The sequence below is a fragment of the Oncorhynchus tshawytscha genome, linkage group LG09, assembly GCF_018296145.1.
Source record: "Oncorhynchus tshawytscha isolate Ot180627B linkage group LG09, Otsh_v2.0, whole genome shotgun sequence".
Lineage (NCBI taxonomy): Eukaryota > Metazoa > Chordata > Actinopteri > Salmoniformes > Salmonidae > Oncorhynchus > Oncorhynchus tshawytscha.
In genome coordinates, this window is record NC_056437.1 from 51,108,991 (window position 1) to 51,124,050 (window position 15,060).

At 43.3% G+C, this 15,060-nt stretch overlaps 1 protein-coding gene across 2 annotated transcripts in view; it reads left to right on the top strand.

The window, feature by feature from the left end:
* LOC112258097 (follistatin-related protein 4-like) overlaps nt 1-15,060 on the top strand; it is a 201,948-nt gene that overhangs the window by 72,702 nt on the left and 114,186 nt on the right. The gene's annotated exons all lie outside the window — the stretch shown is intronic.

Here is a 15,060-nt window from a genome sequence, read left to right on the forward strand (position 1 = left end):
TTTCCCCATGGGGATAATAAAGTCAGTAAGTAAGTAGAGGCGGTTTGGAACACGGTAGTGAGTGTTGCAACCGAGGACACGATTTCTATGTGCTATGCGCTTCAGTACTCGGCGGTCCCATTCTGTGCACTTTTGTGGCCGACCACTTTGCTGCTGAGCCGTTGTTACTCCTAGACATTTCCACTTCACAATAACAGCTCTTACAGTTGACCCAGGGAATTTCTAGCAGAGCAGAAATTTGACAAACTGACTTGTTTGAAAGGTGGCATCCTATGACGGTGCCACGTTGAAAGTCACTGCGCTCTTCAGTAAGGCCATTCTACTGCTAATGTTTGTCTATGGAGAATGCATGGCGGTGTGCTCGATTTTATACTCCTGATATTAACAGGTGAGGCAGAAAGTGGTGTCCACATACATACTATATATATATATATATATATATATATATATATATATATATATATATATATATATATATATATATATATATATATATATATATATATATAATATATATAATATATATATATATATATATATATATAGTGTAATTTAAAAGTACAGTATGCTTATTAACCTGCCATAAATAATATGACTCAGGAGGTCTAAGCTTGAGAGAGCGAGATGGAGAGGTAGAGACGTGGCCAATATCTGAACTGTATCTGAACTGAAATAGACCCAGAGGACTTACTCAAAGTTCAAAGGAATGCCCCAAAAAGAGACCCATGCATTACAGCTGTTACAGTTATGAAATGGTGGCATGATTTTATGTTATTCTAACTGCAGGACAAGACTAATAACTTTCTGCAGACCAAATCTTTAAGCAAATTAGCTTAAACCCAGGTCGGGATTGGCTGTGTGAAAGGCGAGGTACCCTTGACCCTGTCTCTCTCTACCCTCACTGTGATGTTAGAGTGAGGGCGATGCCATCAAGTGCGGCCGGCAATCTCCCAAAGCTCTGGGATGAGCAAGAGTTGTGTCAGCACAGAGCCAGGATCAATAAGATTAAGACGTATTGCATTATAGACATGCATGTACACAGAGGTATACACGCGTACTGTACACACGCTGAGACACACACACACAGTACATGTTTCTGACATGTACCATACTGTCAAAACTAGTTAACACTTCGCCTTTGAATATGAGAATGCACAAAACACATGTTACATATAACACATTAACATGTTTTTCACACAGATAGTATAACTAGAACCCACACAGACACACCTACAGTAAATATACAATTCATATTATTTTGGCAATAAAAGGAAATGTTTAATTTAAGTCTACTAAATATGGGGCTAATTTATTTCTGAGATGCTGTAGCTGTATGGGACAGATGAGGGACATTTCTTAGCTTTCACAACACCATCTATTTGTGTAATATACACCCCTGAGATTGAACTGGACTTGTGCTTTTTCATGATACACCATATTTTTATCACCTCTGCTGTTGGTGAGGATTGTGCAGAAAATGCATTGTGTGGCTTATTCAGTGTTGGCCTACTGTGGCTGGTGGCAATTAGTAGGGAGAAATGAGAGTGGAGCCTGGTGTGGACTGATGCTCAACGCCTCGTGATTCTGGGATGCCAGTAAATAACATTACAGCACTGGACCAACATCTCTGAACCTGCAGATCCATCATCAGCGTTGCTAGCTACTATACTTTAACACACGTGAGTGTACACACACACACACACACACACACACTTGGAATATAACAGATGAGAATCTGAAAATAGTACAGATGATCTGATGGTCAATTTCCAACCCAGGGTAAATGGCCTTTCTTCAGGACGAATAAATTAAAGTTGCTCTATCTGCAGAGACGGCGGCAGAGCAGCAGCAGCTCATAAACAGAGCAGGCAGTCAGCTAACAGTCTCACTTAATTACCTTTTCCATAACCAACCTTTATAATCATGCTGGGAGAGGAAGTTAATTCCCTTTAATAACATGCAGGATATTGAGACAGGCCTTGTATAATTTGTCGACTATGTCCTGTTCTTATAAGTCATCTGCACTGGAGTTGTTAGTTGTATTACAAAAGTCTACCAAAGTTGTAGGACTTTTTGAACTTGTTATACTTTTTCAAAGTGATACTGTGTTTTGAATACACACTGTCTAGATTGTTTTATATCTATTTCCATCTCCCGTGGAGAAGCGCAGGATATTGAATAACATATTATAACGATGAAAGTCACGCAGTTTATGGGCAATTGGACAAATGGTTTTTAGTTCAAATTCATACTGAACATAATCATCCTTTTAGAGTTACTCTACAATGCTCTCAAACCACTGGCAATGTATGCTCAGTATTCTATCCTTTGACGGTCTGTAAAAAAAAAACAGAGCGTTAAATGGAATTATTCATTTTATACAACTGTTTTCAGGATAATGTATGTGACATGGCGGCAATTCTCACCCAACCAGTGTCAAGACAGATACCACAAAGTCAAGTAAACTTCATTGAGTTAATTCCAAATCCTCACGCCTGGGAGGTCGTAGAGGCTTACAGGTTGGGCTGTTTTCACCCCCCCTCTCATTTCTTAGCTCTTTTTGAATTGATATGACCATTGGGGTCGATAGACACAATGTCACAGACATGAAAACTAATCTTATACACTACAGTCTCTCACCCAAGTTCTGGCCTCTTGTCCATTGATATTAAAAAACAGTGTGTCCGTCAGAATCATTTTGCCTGACTGTGTCATACAGAGGGGGAAGATGTTTGACACCGTGTCTCTGAATGTGATTATGTTCATCTGATTTAAACCAAATAGAATGATATGGGAGATCAGTCGACGCGAGGCACTGAATCCAAAAGCCACGTTGGAAACCACAATGTCCATACTGTAGCCACGAAATTGCAATATCCTAAGCCTAAGGACATGTGACTAGCAGTACGGAAGCGATGGAGGCTCTGTGGATTGGGGCTCAGTTATTACTCTGTTACTGTGGATAGACAGGAAGTCCCACACCACCAGAGCAGTGGCACTTCCTCTCTAATTAGAACAGTTTGGCAGGCCAGGCAGTGTCCCACTCTCCAAGTGTCACTCAATGATTCAGCCCTACCTATTCTTCTGTGGTTTGGGATGGGTGGATGGAAAGTTTGTTTTGATTGATGTTTAAATGTTGACGGGCTTTAATCAGACTCAGGTACAAATAAAGAGAGGTATTTTCTTGACTGAATACAGAGCGTGTCCTTAAGTGGTCTGCCTCTAGAGTATACTGACACACTGTGTTTGTAGATAGATGGTGAAGATACCCCTTCGTTACAGTGACATGATGCATATGAAGGGAGCAAAATGACAAGATTGTTATTTCATAAAAGGATTAATAAAGCAAATGTCAATCTGTCAAGAGTTTGATGGATGCTTGCCTGAAGTCTTGTTTCCGTTTATTAGTTATATTTTCTACATTGTATAATAATAGTGAAGACACCAAAACTACGAAATAACACATGCGGAATCATGTAGTAACCAAAAAATTGTTAAACAAATCCAAATATATTTTATATTTGAGATTCTTCCAAGTAGCCACCCTTTGCCTTGATAACAGCTTTGCACATTCTTGGCATTCTCTCAACCAGCTTCATGTAGTAGTCACCTGGAATGCATTTCAATTAACAGGTGTGCCTTGTTAAAAGTTAATTGGTGGAATTGAATTCCTTCTTAATGCATTTGAGCCAATCAGTTGTGTTATGACAAGGTATGGGTGGTATACAGAAGATTATGAGACATGAAGGTAAGACCCAGATGCAGACCACGTCAGATAACCAATAGTTTAATAATCCCAGTAGTCCAGAGAAGTGGGGGAAAGGTACAGGACGGCAGGCAAACTCAGGGTCGGGTCAGGCAGAGGTCGGTAATCCGAGGTAGGGCAAAGGTACAGGACGGCAGGCAAACTCAGAGTCAGGTCAGGCAGAGGTCGGTAATCCCGAGGTAGGGCAAAGGTACAGGACGGCAGGCAAACTCAGGGTCGGGTCAGACAGAGGTCGGTAATCCCGAGGTAGGGCAAAGGTACAGGACGGCAGGCAAACTCAGGGTCGGGTCAGGCAGAGGTCGGTAATCCCGAGGTAGGGCAAAGGTACAGGACGGCAGGCAAAATCAGGGTTGGGTCAGGCAGAGGTCGGTAATCCCGAGGTAGGGCAAAGGTACAGGACGGCAGGCAAACTCAGGGTCGGGTCAGGCAGAGGTCGGTAATCCCGAGGTAGGGCAAAGGTACAGGACGGCAGGCAGAGTGGTCAGGCAGGCGCGCTCAGAGACAGTACATGCAGGGTCAAAACCAGGAGGGTGCGAAAAAGCAGGAGATGAGACAAACCGCTGGTTGGCTTGAACAAACAAGATGAACTGGCATAGACAGACAGAAAACACAGGTATAAATAAATACACAAGGGTTAATGGGGAAGATGGGTGACACCTGGAGGGGGATGGAGATAATCACAGAGACAGGTGAAACAGATCAGGGTGTGACAGAAGATTGCCCATATTATGGCAAGAACAGCTCAAATAAGCAAAGAGAAACGACAGTCCATTACTTTAAGACATGAAGGTCAGTCAAAAAAGTTTCTTCAGGTGCAGTTGCAAAAACCATCAAGCGCTATGATGAAACCGATAAGTCCATTAGACATAACAACCTCGGAAATTGCAGCCCAAATAAATGCTTTACAGACTTCAAGTAACAGACACATCTCAACATCAATTGTTCAGAGGAGAATGCATGAATCAGGCCTTTATGGTTGAATTGCTGCAAAGAAACCACTACTGAAGGACACCAACTATTTTGGTTACTACATGATTCCATATGTGTTATTTCATAGTTTTGATGTCTTCACTATTATTCTACAATGTAGAAAATAGTTTGGTGAGTTTCGGTTATTTAATAAAAAATATGTGGAACTCTACGCACGCTGCGCCTTGGTCCAATCATTACGACGAACGTGACAGAAGATCCCACCAACAATGGAACAAGCAGCGTGCCCGGGAGATAATGGCATCCTGGTCTATAGAGGAGATTAGGGAGAGAACATCCTGCCATGGAGGCAGGCGGAACCAGCGAAGGAGGAACAGGGATGAAGTCGGGGAGGTAGGTCACAGAAACCCCAAGAACATTTTTTTGGGGAGGCACATGGAGCAGTCGGCGGAGCCGAGGAGTGAACCAGAGCCAGTCTGGGAGAAGAAGGAGAATTTGGAGGAGAGAGAAATGGGGGAGTTGTTGAGTTGGTGGAGGATGCACAGATTTGTAATAAAGGAACGTGTTGTCAGTTTGGTGCCACCTGAGTCAGCTCCCCGTACTTGTCCTGAAACGTGTGTTAAACTCTCCCTCAAGTGCGCTTTCCCAGTCAGGTGTGTCCTGTTCCTGCTCCTTGCACTCGCCCTGAGGTGAGTGTCACCAGCCCGGTGCCACCTGTACCGGTCCCACGCACCAGGCCTCCAGTGCGCCTCCACAGTCCAGTACATCCTGTGCCTCTTCCCCACACTCGCCCTGAGGTGCGTGTCACCAGCCCGGTACCACCAGTGCTGGCACCACGCATCAGGCCTCCAGTGCACCTCCACAGACCAGAGCTTCCGGCGACAGTTCCCAGTCCAGAGCTTCCGGCGACAGTTCCCAGTCCAGAGCTTCCGGCGACAGTTCCCAGTCCAGAGCTTCCGGCGATGGTCCACAGTCCGGAACCTCCAACGACGGTCCACAGTCCGGAACCTCCAACGACAGTCTACGGTCCAGAACCTTCTGAGAAGGTTTACGGTCTGGAACCTCCAGAGACGGTGTGCGGTCCGGAACCTCCTGAGACGGTCTGCGATCCGGAACCTCCTGAGACGATCTGCGATCCGGAACCTCCTGAGACGGTCGGCGGTCCGGAGCCTCCTGAGACGGATGGCAGTCTGGGAACCTCCAGCGACGGTCGGCGGTCCAGAGCCTCCAGCGACGGTCTGGGGTCCAGAGCTTCCTGCGACGATCCACGGTCCGGTTCCTCCGGCGACGATCCACGGTCTGGAGCCTCCGGCGACGACCCACGGTCCGGAGCTTCTGGCGATGATTCTGGTCCGGAGCTTCTGGCGATGCCCACCCGGACTCTCCCCTATTGAGTCAGGTTTTGCGGTCGGAGTCCGCACCTTTGGAGCGAGGGGGGTACTGTCACGCCCTGAACATAGAAAGCTGTTTATTCTCTATGTTGGTTGGGGTGTGATAGTGTCTAGGGTGGGTCATCTAGGTGAATTGTATTTCTATGGTGGCCTGATATGGTTCCCAATTAGAGGCAGATGTTTATCATGTTCATCATCAGCCATTTCCCCATTGTTATTTGTGGGATCTTGTCTACAGTAAGTTGCCTTTGTGCACACCAGTAGCTCCACGTTTCGTTTGTACTTGTTTGTTTTGTTTGGTGAATTTCGTTTAATTAAAGATATGTGGAACTCTACGCACGCTGTGCCTTGGTCCAATGATTACGATGAACGTGACAAGTGTTGACTTGCATCTAGCTGGAAAGGGTTCCACAAGGATCTCTAAAAGCCTTGATGCTGATCAGTCCACGGTAAGACAAACTGTCAATAAATGGAGAAATTTCAGCTCTGTTGCTACTCTCCCGAGGAGTGGCCGTCCTGAAAAGATGACTACAAGAGCACTGCGCAGAACGCTCAATGAGGATAAAAATAATCCTTGAGTGTCAGCTAAAGATTTATAGCAATCTCTGGAACATGTTTACATCTCTGTTGACGAGTCTACAATACCTAAATCACTAAACAAGAAAGGTGTTAATGGGAGGACACCACGGAAGAAGCCACTGCGATCCAAAAAAAACATTGCTGCCCGTCTGAAGTTTGCAAAAGTGCACCTGGATTTCCCACAGCGCTACTGGCAAAATATTCTGTGGTCAGAAGAAACTACAGTTGAGTTGTTTGGAAGGGACAAACAACACTATGTGTGGAGAGAAAAGGCACAGCACACCAACATCAAAACCTCATCCCAACTGTAAAGTATGGTGGAAGGAGCATCATGGTTTTGGGCTGCTTTGCTGCCTAGGGCCTGGACAGCGTGTTATCATCGACGGAAAAATGAATTCCCAAGTTTATCAAGACCATTTGCAGGAGAATGTTAGGCTATATGTCCAGCAAATGAGTTTCAGCAGAAGTTGAGTGATGCATACAGGACAACGACCCAAAACACAGAAGTAAATCAACAACAGAATGGCTTCAACAGAAGAAAATATGCCTTCTGGAGTGGCCCAGTCAGAGTCAGAGTCCTTAACCCGATTGAAATTCTGTGGCATGACCTCAAGAGAGCAGTTCACACCAGACATCTCAAGAATGTTGCTGAACTGAAACAATTTTGTAAAGAGGAATGCCCTGCACTGTGAATGTTTACACAGTGTGTTCAATAAAGACATGAAAACGTATAATTGTTTGTGTTATTCCTTTAAGCAGACTGTGTTTGTCTATTGTTGTGACCTAGACGAAGATCAGATCAAATTTTATGACCAATTTATGCAGAAATCCACATACTTTGTCTTGCCACTGTATCTGGGAAAGGGTATAAAATAATGGAGTGTTAAATGTTTCCAAGAGCACAGTGGTCTCCATCATTGGAAAATGGAAAATAATCTGAAACTACCAAGACTGCCTCAAGTTTGCAGTCTGATCAAACTGGGAAGAAAGGATCTTAGTCAGGGAGGTGACCAATGACCACTCTGACAGAACTAAATAGCTCATTGGCTAAGATGGCAGAACTTGCCAGAAGGACAGTCTGTACAGCACTTCACCAATCTGGGCTTTAAGGGAGAGTGGCCAGATGGATTCAACTGAGAAAATGGCACATGACAGCATGCCTGGAGTTTGCAAAAAGGCACATGAAAGACTGAGAGCATAAGACAAAATATTCTGTGGTCTGATGATACAAAATTGTATCTCATTGGCCTGAATGCAAAAGTGCTATTTCTAGAGAAAAACAGGTACAGCTCATCACCCGTCTAACACCATCCCTCCCGTGAAGCATGGTGGTAGCAGCATCATGCTATGGGGATATCTTTCAGCGGCAGGAACTGGAAGACTTGTAAGGACAGAGGAAACAATGAATGGAACAAAATACACGCAAATCCTTTATAAAAACCTGCTTCAGAGTGCAAACAACCTAAGACTGGGGGTGAAGATTTTAAGTTCCAACAGTACAATGAACACAAGCATACAGCCAAAACAGCGCTGGAATGGCTTCAGAACAAGAATGTGAAGGTCCTTGAGTGGCCCAGCCAAAACCCGCACTTGAATCCCATTGAAAATACGTGGAAAGAATTGAAGATTGCCGTTCACTGCTGCTTCCCATCTAACATAACAAATCTGAAAGGAAGAATGGGAGAAAATCCCCAAATCCAAATGTGCAAAGCTGACATACCCAAGATGACTCAAAGCTGTAATCAATGACTTAGGGGTGTGAATACTTGTAAATGTAAATATAATATTTATTTTTTATTTTTATACATTTGCAAAAAAACAACAAAAAAACATGTTAATTCTTCATTATTAATTCTCGAAGTCTATGATTATGATGAGGGACAATGTCTAGATTCTGCCTAAGCCCATTAAAGCTCAGCTAGGGGGAACTAATAGATTAGATTGAAAAAGGGAATGACCATAGGGGGAAATTGAATGCAGGGACTAAAGATGTGAGGCCCTGCCGCTGCTGGTCAGTCAGCCTGTACTGACTGCCATTGGCATAGAGGCTTGGTTGAACTCGTAGAACCATTGTGCTGCAGCTTAACAGAGAGGATTATCAAATGACACTTTAGCTTCTCAAGCTAGTCACAACTGAAGGCTACATGGCCCATGGGAGTAGAGAAGAAAGGCTTACTGTACGGATCAGCATGCCCGCAAGACTTTAAACACCAGAACCCCAGAACTATTCTCGTTTTTATTGTGGCCTATTCTGCAAAGATAATCAGAGACAGTGAGGGAGAGAGTGGGGAAAGGACAGGGGGAGGTGAAGAAGAAAAACAACCAGTGGCGCCGGGCGGTGCTGAGCCTTTAATCTTTGCTGCTTGGAGAATACAAACGATCCAGTAATCGTCCCTGACCTTGACACTGACAACAAGGTCACTGGGGAGCCGGGGTGTTTGCATTCCCACAGATGATTTGCCGAGACATGCAGAACAATTAGTTTACTGGATACAAGGCCATCATGTTGTCCCCCCCCGCCCCGCCCCTCGGGTCCTGTACCTGTTCCCCTTCCTGGCTGGCACCTCACACTTCATTATGATAGATCACACATCAATACGGCAAAGCCAGGTCAGCCTTCAGGTCTCTTTTTCTCTCTGTGTGTGTGTGTGTGTGTGTGTGTGTGTGTGTGTGTGTGTGTGTGTGTGTGTGTGTGTGGTGTGTGTGGGCGAGTCTCTGTGATTAAAGGACTTTTACCCTCCAACTGTGTAGCCTTACCTTTGTTATTAAATATTTCCTAGAGTTTAGACAGAATTATACTAAAGGCAGATTCAATTTGTGTTTTCAACTGTTTGATTATAATAGTAGGAACTGTGGTCTTGAGCTAGAGCAGTTTCATAACAGGGAATTAATACATGACCCTCTATGTTTAGATCAACACAATGAACAGCAAACAATGACATATTATGCTGAATAATTCTGAATGAAATGTTATGCTGAGTGATGCCAATCAGATACCCAACATAATCAATTCCCGACAATAATTCCCCACCTGTCTCCGAAAATGAATCTCTGAGGTTAAGATTGAGAGCCAGTGCTGCTCCTTCCAGTGCTGCTCCTACCAGCACAGCACCCCCCCCACACACACACACACACAACCTGGACTCAGGGAAAGGAAATGGAAAGGGGGATACCTAGTCAGTTGTATAACTGAATGCATTCAACAGAAATGTGTCTTCCGCATTTAACCCAGCCCGGTCGACGTAACATAGTACATGTAAATCTGGGACACTCCAATTAGTATGATGTGATATTATGTTTCATATGGTATGTATTCATTTGTGGATGTCCATCTATTTTGTACTATATGTCTAAAATATATAAAAAATTGTATGATACGTTACAAATTCCAATTTGTTGTGGCTAACGTTAGCTAGGTGGCAAGGTGGCTAACGTTAGCTAGGCTAGGGGTTAGCGGTGAGGAGCGGGAAAGAAGGGGAGAGGCGAGGGTGGAGGCGTTGGGAGGACGGGGAGCGATACTGGGCAGCGTCTTAGACCTGGGGGTGGGGGGTCTTCAGTTGGCATGGCATCAAGCATGATCTATTCCTATAACCTCCCTAAACCAGCATGATCTTGCAAGCTCACATTCTGTGAAACCAGCGTGAGCACAGTGGTCAATCTGGTTTGACAAGGGTATTCTATTCTGTTCAACATCAGCATGGAGAATAATCTTTAATTTTTGCATCATGTATTTGGACATACCCAACCATCTACTCGTGAGATTCCTTCCTTAGGATATTAGTCTGTTAGACAGCCATACCTCTCCCACGAACCCAGCTCCTCTGTCAGCTCAGTGTAGACAAACACCAGGTTCACCCTGCACAGGAGGAACAATAGTTTATAATCTTTCAATGCCAGGGCTGTGTTCAAAATTCCCTAGACGGGTGTCAGTGTAGGCATCTTTGATAGGCACCAGTAAAAGTAACTGTGTCCGCAATGATTCACACTACCTGGAGTGCCACAACCTTAAACAGTGTCAGCCCCTTACGATGCATAACCGCTTGCCCTCACATTCAGGTGCTACGCAAACATTATCGCATCCTATTCTCCTTTCCATCTGTCCTGTAACAAAGCCGATGGTTTCTAGAGTAGTCCTCCAGTACATTGAAGTTTCACTCTTTCTGTTCTGACTATAAGCCAAATGTTAGTGTGGTCATTAACAATGTCACTTTAATAATGTTTACATATCTTGCATTACCCGTCTCATATGTACAGTAAATACTGCATTCTATCATTTTCTACTGTATCTTAGTTTATGCCACTTTGACAGTGCTCGTCCATATATTTATATATTCTTAATTCCATTCCTTACTTAGATTTATGTTTATTGGGTATATGCTGTGTATTGTTCGAAATTACTTGTTAGATATTGCTGCACTGTCCGAACTAGAAACACAAGCATTTCGCTGCACCCGCAATAACAGTTGCTAAACACATGTATGTGACCAATAAAATTGGATTTGATTTGGACTTCCATCAGATTGTGCCAAATAGCCAACTCCTATGTGTAGCCAACTTCCATGGCATGACAACAATCATACAATAGGATGAACAGATCTGTGAGCAGGCTGGCCGAATGTCGATTCCCTGCCAGGCAATGTTCACCTGCCTGTCCCGTGTGTGTGTGTGTGTGTGTGTCCTGTCACTCTTGTTTATCATATTGTGCTCAACCGGACTGTGAGGGTGGGATTGTCCCTCATAAAAAGATTGACTTACTAAAGGATTGGGGACTAACCAGAATGACATCATCTGATTTATAGCAAACACTATCACAATTTGCTTGTGTCTAGATGAATGCGTGGTGGATGAAGGACAGTGATAGTGGAACCAAACACAAGATATGCTATCCTATCTAGCTAAATTAGGATTTAGTAGTTTTAGTAATCTAGCTAGCTATCTACCTTAGTACAGTAATAGTACAATAGTAGAAACGGACGCTGTATCTGCCAGGCTGGAAAACCATGTCAGAAAAGCTGATAGACTGAAGTTGGAGCATAGCTAGCCATCTTTTACATGGTAGCAATATTCAGAGAGGGTTTTTCTACAATCTTCACATAATTATAATCTTTATGGAATTAAAATCTAATTTCATCAATTACATGTGGAGAAACCTATTTTAGTGAACATTTAGCAAGCTACCAGCAGATGAAACAGAAAGTAAATTGTTTCTTCCCCTTCCCTTTCCCTGGTTTTAGCTTGCATCTATCACTGTCTAGCTGGCTAGGTTTAGGATATTTACTAGCCCATACCAGTGGCAAATGTAGTTATGTTATCGACATTTGGCAGTACACAAAGAAAATGATGCTCACTTGTTTTGCCAGCTAGAAAGAAACAAATTCATTCAGAAATGGAGGGAGAGGATAGATAGCTAGAGCAATAGCTAATAACGCAAGCTGCTGCTTCTTCAAGCAGCATTGCAACCAACATTATTCAGCGCTGCAAATACAGACTTTTTAACAAAATGATTTGTCATTTAAGTGACATTATTGATGAAACATTGTCATAATTTAACAATTTTCTTACCTCAACTGATCCACCTGGTTCCCACTTTGAAGCTGTCAAAATAGAACTTGAGATCCACTCTCCTTTCAGTCATTTACCAGGGCACTGAGGCAAATGCAGGATTTGCTCAGAGATTTTTCATTGAAGTAAAAATAAAGGTTCCCGCACATAAAGTCCTAAACCAATTATATTTATTTTTAGCTCATGTTGTCATGTGTAAATGGCATTTTTCAGAAATAAAGTTGGTGATTGGACGGCAGTGTTATTAAGGCATTTTCACTGCCTTGCAAAAGTATTCTATTTTGTTGCATTACAACCTGTAATTTGAATGGATTTTTATTTGGATTTCATGTAATGGACATACACAAAATAGTCCATATTGGTGAAGTGAAATGAAAAAATAACTTTTTTCAATAAATAATTAAAGAAAATAAAAAACAGAAAAGTGGAGCGTGCATATGTATTCACCCCCTTTGCAATGAAGCCCCTAAATAAGATATGATGCAATTACCTTCAGAAGTCACATAATTATTTAAATAAAGTACACCTGTGTGCAATCTAAGTGTCACATGATCTGTCACATGATCTCAGTATATATACACGTGTTCTGAAAGGCCCCAGAGTCTGCAACACCACTAAACTAGGGGCACCACCAAGCAAGTGGAACCATGAAGATCAAGGCTCTCTCCAAACAGGTCAGGGACAAAGTTGTGGAGAAGTACAGATCAGGGTTGGGTTATAAAAAAAATATCAGAAACTTTGAACATCCCACGGAGCACCATTAAATCCATTTTTAAAAATGGAAAGGAAATGGCACCACAACAAACCTGCCAAGTGAGGGCCACCCACCAAACTCACAGACCAGGCAAGGAGGGCATTAATCAGAGAGGCAGCAAAGAGACCAAAGATAACCCTGAAGGAGCTACAAAGATCCACAGAGGAGATTGGAGTATCTGTCCATAGGACCACTTTAAGCTGTACACCCCACAGAGCTGGACTTTACAAAAAAACATTGCTTCAAGAAAAAAATAAGCAAACACGTTTGGTGCTTGCCAAAAGGCATGTGGGAGACTGCCCAAACATATGGAAGAAGGTACTCTGGTCAGATGAAACAAAAATGTTGCTTTTTGGCATTCAAGGAAAATGCTGTCTAGCGCAAACACAACACCTCTCATCACCCTGAGAACACCATCCACACAGTGAAGCATGGTGGTGGCAGCATTATGCTGTGAATATGTTTTTTGTTTTTCATCAGCAGGGACTGAAACTGGTCAGAATTGAAGGAATGATGGATGGCGCTAAACACAGGGAAATTCTTGAGGGAAACCTGTTTCAGTCTTCAAGAGATTTGAGACTGGGATGGAGGTTCACCGTTCAGCAGGACAATGACCCTAAGCATACTGCTAAAGCAACACTTGAGTGGTTTAAGGGGAAACATTTAAATGTCTTGGAATGGCCTAGTCAAAGCCCAGACCTCAATCCAATTGAGAATCTGTGGTATGACTTAAAGATTGCTGTACACCAGTGGAACCCATCCAACTTGAAGGAGCTGGAGCAGTTTTGCCTTGAAGAATGGACAAAAATCCCAGTGGCTAGATGTGCTAAGCTTATAGAGACATACCCCAAGAGACTTGCAGCCAAGGGGGTGAATACTTTCGCAAGCCACTGTACCCATCATCACTATTAATCCAAAATTAGAATGCTCAGGCTGGAAAGGGGAAGGGTTAGCTAACATGATAAGTAGTTGCAAGGCTGCTAATTAGCTATTAGATTGAGATGATGAGATTTGAAAGCGCAACCTTTGGGTTTCTAGACGTTCATGTTCTATGCCTACCCATCCACGCCAACCAACCACCCTACTTACTTTCTGTCTTATGTAAACATACCAAACATAACTTATTATACTCATTGGAGTGTACCCGATTTACATTTACTATGTTACGTCTAGTCTATGACTATGCTCCCCAGCCTATAGCTGCTAACCCAGACCAGCTACCCTCTCTCTCCCAGCAATGCTGCTATCTCCAGCACAGCACCCCTCTCTCCCCCCAGCCATGCTGCTAAAACCAATCCAGTTCCCCTCTCTCCCCCAGCCTAGCTCCTAACCTCAATCTAGCGGCCACCTATACTCCAAACCCAGGCCCCATAAATCCCAGCTCAGATCTCTCCAGGAGTGGTCCCTTCTAGGGCCTGGGGCCTAGCAAGATCAATCCAAGGTGGTGTGGCTGCAAGTCTCAGCAGCTTTTACCCTGCTTTAAATGCAAATAGATTGAATCAGAAGGGAGTCGGAGGATCTCCACGGTGAGGGGTTCAGGAGTGACAGGTGCTAGGAAGGACGTGTGAGGAAGGGCAAGTTACAATCTCTGTTGATCTCACAAAGTTTAAGTGTGTTTGTGTGGAATATTGGGTCACACTTTATTTGGATAGTCTAGATTTTCTATCTGTAGATGCTCTACAGATGGTCGTATTATCTGTTGATAAGCAACTGCTTGCTAAGGTTACGGTTAGCATTAGAATAAGGGTTAGGGTTATGGCTAAGGTTAAGGTTAGTAGATAGTTGAAATGTTACTGATAGTCTTTAGAGCATGAGTCCACCTGGATGGAAAATCACAATTATTATTATTTTTTTCACAATATGCCTTCACAAAATCTTAATAAAAACAATATGCCATTTCAGAGTTTCCTTTAGGAAAAATTGGCACCTGACAACATGACAGGGAAGATTTTAATTTACCTGACATATGAGAAATGTAATGGACATCCATATACACTCAGAGCCAACCTTGCGCAAACAGCTCCTTCAATAAACAATGTGTTTTTTCACTTTCCTTTTAGAAAGCAGACAACAGGTGT